Source organism: Stegodyphus dumicola, chromosome 5 (genome assembly GCF_044657685.1).
Source record: "Stegodyphus dumicola isolate Sdum_Otavi_A_Nest chromosome 5, ASM4465768v1".
Lineage (NCBI taxonomy): Eukaryota > Metazoa > Arthropoda > Arachnida > Araneae > Eresidae > Stegodyphus > Stegodyphus dumicola.
The window spans coordinates 98,903,492-98,915,545 of record NC_140772.1 but is presented as its reverse complement, the minus strand read 5'-3'; the positions used below and the strand labels follow the sequence as shown (position 1 = coordinate 98,915,545).

Sequence of the window (12,054 nt, the reverse complement as noted above, 5' to 3'; positions counted from 1 at the left end):
AAAAAGAAAGTATGAACGCACAAAAAAGAATTGCTGTGTAGATGATATACTCCAGATGATTCGCCCAATGGTTAAGTTTAGTGTATACAATTTTATTAAAGGGCAGTTAAAAGCATCCTCTGTTTCAAAGTATGGACGACGTTGGTCTCTGGAGGACAAAAACTTATGCCTCCAGGTATACTTAAGTAGTCCTAAAACTTATAATGTATTAAAAGCTTTCTTACATTTACCAAGCAAACCAACACTTCTAAAAGCAATTTCAAATATTTATCTAGAACCTGGCTTCTCAGCTGCTGTGCTTAATGCCATGAGGCTTGCCGTCAGTAAGCTGAAATATCCAGACAAGTACTGCATCTTGTCATTTGATGAAATGAGCTTAAAAACTAGTGTAATATATGACAAAAAAAATGACCCTATTGTTGGATTTGAAGATTATGGTTCTTACAATAAAACCATTGTAATTCCACAATATGCAACTCATGCTCTTGTTTTTATGGTACGTGGGTTGTGTAAAAAGTGGAAACAAGTTTTTGGTTACTTTTTTGCTTCTCACACTACACCAGGTTTTATGTTATGTACTTTGGTTATGGAAGCCCTGTCGAAATTATTTGACTGTGGTTTGACACCTGTGGCTATTGTATGTGATGTTTTAATAATAAATTTTAGCATTTTGTACTATTTTCAGTAAATGTGATATACCATGTTAACTCGTGTAATAGTCGCACTTTTCTTGCTAATTTTTCATTGTGAAAGTCTAGGCTACGATTATTATGCGGGGAAATCAACTACACAATATTGTACACTTTTGAAAATTTTTTCTTCCTTAAAAAGGGGGAGGTGACTATTATGCGAGTAAATACGGTAATTTAGAAAATAATTTGTGCTCTGGTTAAATTATTTGTATTATTTCAAAGTTCATTTCCATTATTTCAAATACATTTTTATGATTTTTATTACATATACAAATAGTAATTTGATCACATTTTGAAAGACAATTTCAGTTGTTTTTATTTAGCTTTTTAGTCACTTTTGAATGAGTTTTGAATATTTGAATGAGTTAAATAAAATATTATTTAACCTTACGTTCTGTAACTCTTTTATTATATTAGTTTCTTTCTTTTGTTGTAAATATTATATTTCAGTGTATGTGTGAGAAGCTTCTTATGTATTCAACATTATTATTTCTGTATAGTTTTAATGAATTTGTTTACTATTATTATTTCAATATGCTTAACAATAGCGCCATCTAAGAAATAACTCATCAATAATAGTGGATCACCTGTCATGTTATGCTCAAAGAGTACTGTGCAACAAAATTGATGGTTTGGATTGCCTGTCATGTTATGCTCAGAGAATGCTGTGCAACAAAATTGACGGTTATTAGTCGAAATATTGACTGTTACTAAAATTTTAAGTTTCGTAAAAGATCTCTCAGATTGTTTTAAATTTCTGAAAAATTTCTTGTTTATATTTTTATTATGTTTACTAATTACTTTTGGGTTATATTTATTATTATGTATTGATTTTGATGTTAATATTTTTAATTGTAATAAGATATTGATAATGTATTTCACTGTTTTCAATTTATTTAGAGGTGCTTTTAATTGTTCTTTAATTTTGTTTTCTGTTTCAGTTCGTTATATGCAAATTTTGCTTGTAAAATTTTAAATATGGTTTCCTAAAAATTTATTATGTATCGTATGATATGTTTTTTTTTTTTCTTTTTCTTTTTTAAGCTTACAGAATTGAATGTACTCATTGGTGGAATAATTCTGGATTAAAGAGATTTTTGGCAAATTAAAATTATGTAAAATCCAAGCATACAGCATTTTTAGAATTATTATAGGTATAGTGAAGGTGGAAAATAGGCATTTCTTGTAATTGCTATTTAAAAGAATTAATTTCTAATTTCATAATTTGAAACAATCTTCATCAGGATGAGCTGCAATATTTATTTGATTCAATGGATTATTTGCAAAACTTCCAAGACTTTTTAAATGTAATCTTGTGTTTGTTAATTTAAGTGAAATGCTTTTGGCTCTTGGTTGCAAACTTTGCTCTTTTTTCATAATGGTCATTCCAAATAATAATTTTTTTTTTTCTTAAATTTGAGGTCAGATAATTATAATGAATTCAGCGTTTTCAATTTATTTAGGGGTACTTGTAATTGTTTTTAATTATTTTTTCTGTTTTGGTTAGTTATATGCAAACTTTGCTTGTAAAATTTTAAATATGGAGTTATAAAAATTTATTATGAATTGTATGTTATGTGTTTTTTATTTTGTAAGCTTACAGAATGAAATGCACTCATTGGTCGAATAATTTGGTATTAAATAGATTTTTGCAAAATTAAAATTATGTAAAATCCAAGCTACATCATTTTTAGAATTATTATATGTATAGTGAAGATGGAAAATAGTCATTTTTATAATTGCTATTTAAAAAAATCAATTTCTAATTTCATAATTTGAACTAATCTTCATCAGGATGAGCTGCAACAATATTTATTTGATTGAGTGGATTATTTAGAAAATTTCTTCCCAGGTTTTAATAACACCTGGAAGGTTTGATTTTCAAGTTCAGTATTTAATCTTATATTAATAAATGTAAGAAGTATTGAATATTTTATGAAAAAATAATGAAATCACTTATTTTAATAATTTATGTGAAATTCTTCAAAAGGCCTTTTAAGTGTAATTTTGTATTTCTTAATTTAAGTGAAATGCTTTTGGTTCTTGGCTGCAAAATTTGCTCATTGTTTTCAAAATGGTCATTCCAAATAATTATCTAAAAAATTTCTTGGTATTTGTGAAGATGCTTAAAATTATTTTGCATATGTATATTCTGAAACTTGAGAAATGTCAATAAAAATCATTTTTTTAACTCAAATGTGTTATTCTTTGTTTTAATATTTAATAATATGCTTGATATGAAAAGATTTACATTTTCATAAAAATATGAAAAGATTTACATTTTGATGCAATTAATTACATAAATAACGCTATTTTTAAAAAATAGCGTTATTTATGTAATTAATTGCATATTTTTTAAAAGTAGCGTTATTTATGTAATTAATTGCAGATTTGTTAGAAATCTAACAACACGACAGTAGTTAATTTTGTTTTCTATTAATTCTGATGTTAGTTATAAATTAATGCTTGATATTATATCAAAAGAATAACAATTATGTGAGTTTACAGAAAGAAGGGTTAAGGCAAAGGGTTAAGGGGAAAAAATAAGGAATAGAAAAATAATAAAATTTATTTATTTATTCATCTTTTTTTCATTTATTTTGCAATTGAATTTTAGGATTTTCTATGCGAAACATCTAGACGATTAAAGATTAGAAGATAAAAGGGGGATGTTTCCATAACCGGCACTTGGCGAAATTGCGGATTTGTTTACATCGGAAGTGAGCGTACGTGCGCCAGAATATGGTAACCCTGATAATTGTTGCAACCCAGACAGGGAATTTTCCTGAAGGAGGAAAAGGGAAATTTTCTGTTTACTTTTCGAACATTACGGTAAGAGAAAATAAAGTTTGAAAGTCGCAAATCATTATTAGTTCATATTTTCGCAAAACGTTTATTTTTCGAACATTACGGTAAAAGAAAATAAAGTTTTTTATATTTTCGCAAAACGTTTATGGGGTTTTGGGAGTTAAAAAATGAAGCAAATTATTATTATTAACATAACAAAAAGTTCCTTTTTTAAGTATTATATATGTTATAAATATTGCTATTGCCATGAAGACAAACTGGGCAAAGTTAAAATGAAACCAACAACAACAGCATTTAATTTATTATAGCTTTTTTCTTACTTTTACTAGAATTCTAATGATAAAATGATTAGTGCATTTAAATACATATTAAATGAAAATATTAAAATAAATATGGAGATGCATTAAATATGATTTGGACTAATTTAATTATGTATTCTTACATATATAGCTATGCCCATTTAATTTTTCTCAATAAAAATAATTAAGCTATCCTTATTATTTTTATATATCTATACATTTTTTAACTCTGCACATAGCTACTTAGAAAGAAAGATATATGGGTAGGATATAAGAAGATAAAAATTATTAATCTTCCCTTCAAAGTCAAATGGATATAGCTGTAGTATATGATTTCAAAAAAAGTAAATCATTAGAATATTAAGCTGAAAATATAAGTCTGAAGGAAAGAGATTTTTCTTAAATTCAAACTGTGCACAAAACATTTCAGATGCATTCAAACTCTGAACTGGAACATGCTAATTTACTGTTGTGGAACTAATATGAAAATAATATTGTTGACAGTATAGTAGTGTACCACCAAAGAATTTATGCTGGGAGAAGAAGCAAAGCTTCGATGACACCACAAAGCCAAATGATAACTGGCTTAATTTTTACTCTTTTTATGCATAAAATGTCATAGTTGTTAGTATCTCATTAAAATGTATTTTCTAATAATATAATGATTTGCAAATGATGGAAATTTACCTGTCATTAAAACATTTTGTTCTAAACATGCTTCAGCTTATCAAAGAAGTTAAAGCTATTCCAACCTATCCCCCATATTAAAGTTTTTTTGATTAAATCAGGTTCATGTCTAATGCATCAAAAATATAAATAAACCTTCTTTAGTATTTGTCAAACATCAGTTCTCATGGCCTTAAATTGGATGCAAGATTTATTTCACAAAGTTATGTTTTCACTTATGGGGCAAAACTTTTAAATTTGTTATTTGAATCTGTTACATTAGTCTTTATTTTAAAGAATATATTGTATGTCATATGGCCATGAAGGCAACCCGGTTAAAGTAGAAATGAAATCAAACTTTCTAATTAATGTGATTTGAAGCCATTGTGTTATACTTCGAGGAATATGTTATATGGTAAATAGGTGTGCTCATGTTTTTCCTGGAAAGGGCATAACATTTTTTTACAGAAATAAGTTACCAACCTAAATCTATTGTCATGGCAATTAAATTTTTCTGAAAGAGCAGGATTATTTATAAGCCAAGTGCTAAACCTTTGTATTGTTACCCTGATCATGAAATTTTAAATGGTGATTTAATTTCTTTTTTCAGGTTGAACTGCCCTTCAATGAAAGCTTTTGCTCGATGTGTGGCCTGTAATAGCAATAAATGGGACTTTTGTGAACTGAAATCTGTTAGGCTTTCCAAAATCCAGAACGATAAAGTTTAACTTTTTATTTAAGCCTAATGTTCTTAAAATATATTAGAATATCCATAGGTGACATTTGATTATTGTTTAATAAAGACACCATAACAAAATAAGCTGATTGAATCACCAAATTTGTAACTTGTAACTTTTAAATATATCCAGACTGTCTGCTTTAATAAGGAAGTAACATACAGTGCGTATATAGTAGAGTTTTGATTTTCATTTATCATTTTATTCTGTTTTAAGTATGAGTTCAGCAATGCTCCAACATAAGGTATTCCAATTTATATGAGCTTTAAGTCGTACAGCTCCTTATTTTATTTTGCATATTTATACTTCTTGTTTTGAAATTGTCAATAATTCATAAAATGCTGATGAGCTAAACATTACTATGCCTATATATAAGAATTAGCTTTAATGAAATAAGAAGCAACAAAGTATATGCTAATTGCCCTAAAACTCCATACCCTTCTTCAAAACAGTACTTCAGTTATAACTGTGTTAACAAACGATGCAGTTGTTCAACATTTTTATACACTGTGCTGTTACTTTCATACTTTGGTTCAGGAAAGTAAATGGGATTTGATATTCTATATTTCTTCTTTTTTCCCCACATTATAATTATGAATCGAGTTATCAGAAAAGAATAATTAATTTTATGAAACCATTAGCATCAGAATAACTCCATTTCTTGCACATGTACTTTTTGTTTCCAATGGTGGATGCTTGCCTATGCCGGCATTGGCCACTCCTAAAATCAGATATGGTGATCTATTATGGAGGCACCTAATAGGCAGGCCACCTTTGCCTCCTATGAAGGGACAGATAATTTACATCCATGCCTTGTTCATTATTCAAACCCGGGTCCCTCAGTATTGTACTCAGGCTTCCCTAATCACTATACCATCCGGGCAGCTACGACTTTATTTTAATATGCTATTTTGTATTGATATGTAATATGAAAAATACATTTTTATTATGTATTTTTTAAAACAAGTGCTTTTTAGTCATTGGTTCTATTTAACTAGAATTCACATGTATTGTTTTATATGCAAAATAAATACGACCCAGATTGATTGGAATCTGACTTCAGAGCTTTCGCTTGTTGCATCTGTCACATTGCTTCAGAGCTATAACTGTGTTATATTTAATTTTTAGTACTTAAATATTAATTTGTTAAAGTTAAAAAGTAATAAGGCTGAAGAATGTCAATGTGATATATTTCTTAACAATAATGTGCAGTAGTCCCTCTTTAAAAATGGTTTTGATTATCTGCAGACAATAAAAATTGAGAAAGTTATGAAAATTAGATTATTTTGTTGAATTCAAATTGGCCAAATGATAAAGATATACTTGCATATAAATCACTTCTGCATATGATTGAAGCTTTACAATATGTGCTTGTTAACTTCAGTTGTCTATAGTATTATTATTATGACAGTTTAACACTTGATATTTGCAGCACATTACCTCAGATTAGAACTATAGGATAAAATGTAGTTGAAAACTTTGGGAGGTTATAAATGAAATAAATGCAGAAGAAATTAACTCAAGCCATTACTATTGTGAATGAATAACAGAGCAGTTAGAAAATTTATTATAATTCAGAATTAATGTTTAGTACTGGCAAAGAGAAAGTGAATAGTGTATTAAGTCAGATAGTTTTCACAATAGAAATATTAACTTAAATAAAAAGAACAAAACTATAAATTTTCCCTCATTAATTATTAATATTTTTATTATGTTTCATTATTAAACATGTTTATTACTTGTGTATCCTGCCAAATAGACTGGCTGCATGAAAGTTTTCATAATTTTCTCTATGTGTGACATGAATTTATGCATCCAAAATGCTAACCTTTGTATGCAACACTCACTCATTTCTAATGCTTTAAAGTCCCAATACTCGTTTAATTTAGCATTTGCAGTATCAGCGTTGTTACACTATGAGTATTACTAATATTTTAATTCAGGGCTGCTTTTTATTTACTTTCATATTTATTTTATTCAATAAATAAATTAACTAAAATATAAAATTTATTGTGAATCGATTTTGTAATTATTTATGTTTATAATTTTTATCCCTTCCAGCTGATTAGGTGTGCAGAAGCAGCAGACTTGTAAATGTGAAGGAGCTATTTGCTTAGTTATGCAGTAGAATTCACCACCCTGCGGCAAGCTTCATTAAAGCTGTGAACAGCCAAGCTAACCATCTTCAGGGAAAGTGGCTGCATCAAGCAAACCCAGTGACATTCCAAAGAGGAATATCAGTCAAAATAAAAACTTAATACCTAAATCTCGGAAAATCAGACAATTAAACCACAAATCTTGTGACCAATTTTTCAGTTGCTGTGCTTAGTGCGATAAAGTTATATGGCAATAAACTGAAAAGCTATGGCAGGTATTCTATTGTACCCTTTAATGAAATCAATTTAAAGCAAGCTTATCATATGATAAGCAAAATGATTGTATCATTGGATATGAAGACTATGGTAATGATTGCATTGCTGGGTATGCAGGCTATGGTTCTACAATGAGCCAAATGTATTATCTCAGTATGCTGTGACTATTAAAATTATAACTTATGTATTATTACTTCATATTGGTCATTATGTTCCAAAATAGATGCTCTTTTTATATAGAACTATATAAATGTAGAAAATCTGAGAAGTTAATTTTATATGGAAAGCCTTCGTGCAAAATTAATAGCATCTTGTTAATTTCATATATGTTTTGTGAAAGTAATTGCTGCTGAATCTAGAATTAATGCATTATCTCAGATTTGAGACAAAATTTGTCAAATTAGAAGATAGTGAAATAAATAAATAGGAAATGAAACATGAAATTTATATATTTAATATTGAAATAAATATCTCAGTAAAGTGGCTGTATGTAAAGTATAATGGTGCAATTTTTATAATTTTTTACTAAAATGCTAAAATTACGTGCTATGAAAATTTTATTTTCATTAATATTTATAATTTTTCCCTCGCAAATTTTTATTCAAGGTGTCTATGTTTTAGCTATTTTAGATTTTTCTGTTTTAATGTTAAAAATATCTTCTTTATCAGATAAAATATCTTCTTTCTATCAGTTAAAAATATCTTCTTTTTCTATCTTTATCTTCTAATTATTTTTTAAAATTCCCTTTTTTTCTTGTAATTTTTTCATACACAGCATTACATTAAAATATATCTCATAATCATTTGAAAACGAAGGAAATTTCATTCTTTTCAATAGTTTAAGAATATTTTCATAAAACATAATTATAGAAAAAATGAACTGATACATTTATAGTTATATATATGTTAAGAAAATTTTTTAGAAGGATCCTTTTTTCCATACCAGAAACATTTCATGAGCTGTAATATGTAATATTAGTTGGCCTAATATGTAAAAGGAATGTTTAATCAAATTATTTTTATTATGCTTTTATAAATATCACTATAATTTTAAGAGTTATTGAATTTAAAAGTGAAAGAAAAAGCTACAGTTATTTCAAGACTTTAATAAAACAATTCTTTATTCTTGTATTCTCGTATGAAAATTTTCTGTATATTTAACATAAAATTGTATGCATGTAAATAAATTTTTTAATTTATTATTATCATTCTGTTAGCTTCAATTTTTATTCTCAATAAATTTGATACATATATTTAATATTCAGCTAAGTTTTATTAACCATGACTGATAAGCATTTTAAATTTCATCCTGTCAAAAAATTTAAAATTCCCTTTTTTTCTTGTAATTTTTTCATACACCTCTCATTTTCTGTTTAATTGTAAATATTGCATACTTATAATTTTATAAAGCATAACTTCCCTTCCCTGAAAAAGCACACAGATTCATTCTTAATTTAAAATTCAATTACAAGTCCAATGTGAAAATGAATTAGCCAATGGAACAAAATAACACATATGTCTTTAATAGAGGACAACATATCAATAATTCCCTTAGTTTCATTTATCCCATTAGCTTTTTTACCTATTAAAAAAATTCTGATTCCCTCCCCCCATGAGTGTAAAGTCATAAATACCACTAATGCACACATTTACATATACACATTTGATGCCCCTTAATGTAGTATAAGTAATGTTACTCTTCATTGATAATGTTTATTTTTATTTTAACTTTGCTTGTATCATTCACTTTTAAAATAAGCACAAATTTCTATTCTGTTTTTTTTTTTTTGGTTATCAGTATTTATTTCAAGATTCACACATCTGCAATTTCCAGCTTCATTTATTAAAATATATTATGCATTTTACTCATTATTTACATTATTTATACATTATTACTGGTATTAATCTTATTATCTTTTATGGATTGTAAACTGACTCTGGATGAAGGAAATTTCCATTATTAAATATTTTCTATTAGCTTAAATAAAACATAAATACACACACGCAGAATGTTTGAAATAGGTTTTTATGCTTAGTATAATGACTGATCTAAGGATGGAAAAATTGTACAAATAAAACATGTAATTTTGTAAAATCATTTCATTTGTCAAAGTAAGAAATAGGGCAAATATGCAAAATTCTATCTGCAGTGCCAGACTTAATTATCGATGCTCAGGATGGAAATCTCACTTGGTCACCCTATATTGGAATGATCACCATACAAAATGTCAACACAAATATAAAATTAACATTTATTTAATTAAAATTAAATATTTGAAAAGCAAGTCTTAAGATTAAGGGGAAAAATTACATTTAGAAAACAAATTTATATTTAAAAATGCTTATTAATCAGCTATTTTGGATGATTTAAAAAATATTGTTAACTTTTCTAAAAATAAAAAGGCTATAAATGTTTTTAGTGAATTTTGGCTATAAATGTTTTTAGTGAATTTAAATAAAAAGTTTGTTTATAGTTTTGTCAAAAATTAATTAACATGTTTAGCTACCGTATTTTCAATGCACAAAGACTGACAAGCCATTAAATCTTGGCACATTGTTGATCGAAGATAGTTTTTAATCTACTTCAACTTCGAAAAGCTTCTCTAGCATGGAGCAATTGAAACATACACTGTCCAAAAAAAATCTTGAGTGCCAATTATGAGTTAGGGATTGATTCTCCCAATACAGACCACATTTTAGCTTCGTTTTTTTTTTAATATATACTTAAAAACTTAAGGTTCTTCGGAGGCCTCTCCTCTTAATCAGTGGCCTGACTGTTCTGCTCCCCCTTTTACTCTTCTGCCTAGCCAGAATATGAAAAAGGTGCAATACCCTAGCCAAATTTTCCATTGCTAGCAGTACTTATTTCTAATTACACCACGGAGGCATGCGGTAATAAAGGAGAAAATTCCTTGGATTCTCCCCCACTTCAAGGGCGACAAGGAAGGTAAGGATCAGTCGCTAAATCCTGATAGTGACATATTATAGGCTACCACATTTTACTTCAGGCGCCAATAGGCAGGAAAAATATACGTTTGCCTCGGCGAGTTTTGAACTCCTAACCTCATGATTTCTAGGCGGGCGGGCTTCCGATTATACCGTTAAGGACCGCTTTAAAGAGCAAAAAATACCTATAACTCTTCCTATTAGTAAGGATTAGTTTTTTTCCGACTTGTTTTCCAGTAAATTAGATTAATATGACGCCATGTTTTATAGTTTTATTATATAATATTCAATTTGTTTTTCGTTATGACATAAATAGAAATAACTTTGCTTTGTTAAGTTTCCCAATTTATAGGTAACCTCTCATGTGCATCGGCAAAGTACAATCCATCTCTCTGTTATATACAGTTAAAAGTCGTTAATCCGGACTCGTTGGGACTTCGGCGATTCCGGATTATAGATCATCAGCTTAAATCTGGTAAGATAGCATGCAGAAATTATAAAATTAAAAATATGAAACCGTAATTTATGAAATAAAGAACAATTCCCATCTAAAGGATGTCAAAATTTACAAAAAAAAAAAAAAAAAAAAAAAAAAAAAGCTTAATAATTATCTGTTTACTTTATTAAACATTTCTTTCAATGTAAGTTACTTCGTTTCATGTGATAATACTTTCTCTTTAATTCTATTAAACAGACATAATTTCTTGTTTAGTTACAAAGTTCCGCTGTTCAAGTCCTATAATTGCTGTGTCGAGAATACCGACTAATTTGTCAATCGAAATTTATTCGTTTTCAATAACCTTTGTGTCACTTTCTTCACTATCGGAAGCGAATTATAATGACGAGGAATTTGATTTAAATCATATCAAAGACGGAGTACATCAAGATGAAATACTACATTTAGTAAGGAATTATAATCCAAATAAAATAAAAACATCTGCCCTGAAGATAAGGTTATTGCTGACAGATCAACTTCCAATTCATTGCGCGCCGTGGCGTTCCCCCCGCCGCAGAACAGCGTGAAATTGATAAACAGATTTCGGAATGGTTAGATAAACAAATGATTAGGCCTTTATACATTTTTTGCAGCAATTCCACTTTTTGTTTAATGGACTTCTAAACATACTTTTGCTTTGTAGATCCTTTACATATTAGTAAATATATATCGGAAATTCTATTTGACATAATCGAAAGTTCAAGCTTACTTTTATAAAATTGTTCCAACAGTCTGCAAAAAATAATAAGCCGGATCCAATTCGAAGATTAAGGAGCAACGCAATCTGCTACATTAACTGAATTATATAATTTTAGCTTAGCTTATACCGTCCATTAGACATTAAACGCGCATGCGTAAACGTACTATGCGCCTGCGCACACGCATCTTCGCAGCCATAAAGGTCTTACGCGCATGCGCAGAAAGTAGATAGGGTGGGGCAAGGGGGGACATCTGTCCCCGGCCGCAGCATCCAGGGGTCGCTAAATGGATGCTACAGAATTTTTTAATGAATTTTTTTCCATTCTTGGCACATAGAAA

The 12,054-nt window shown here is 28.4% G+C and overlaps 1 protein-coding gene across 10 annotated transcripts in view; it reads right to left on the bottom strand.

Moving 5' to 3' along the window:
• The window catches only part of LOC118199039 (putative ATP-dependent DNA helicase HFM1), a 511,790-nt gene that overhangs the window by 161,387 nt on the left and 338,349 nt on the right, over positions 1-12,054 (bottom strand). The gene's annotated exons all lie outside the window — the stretch shown is intronic.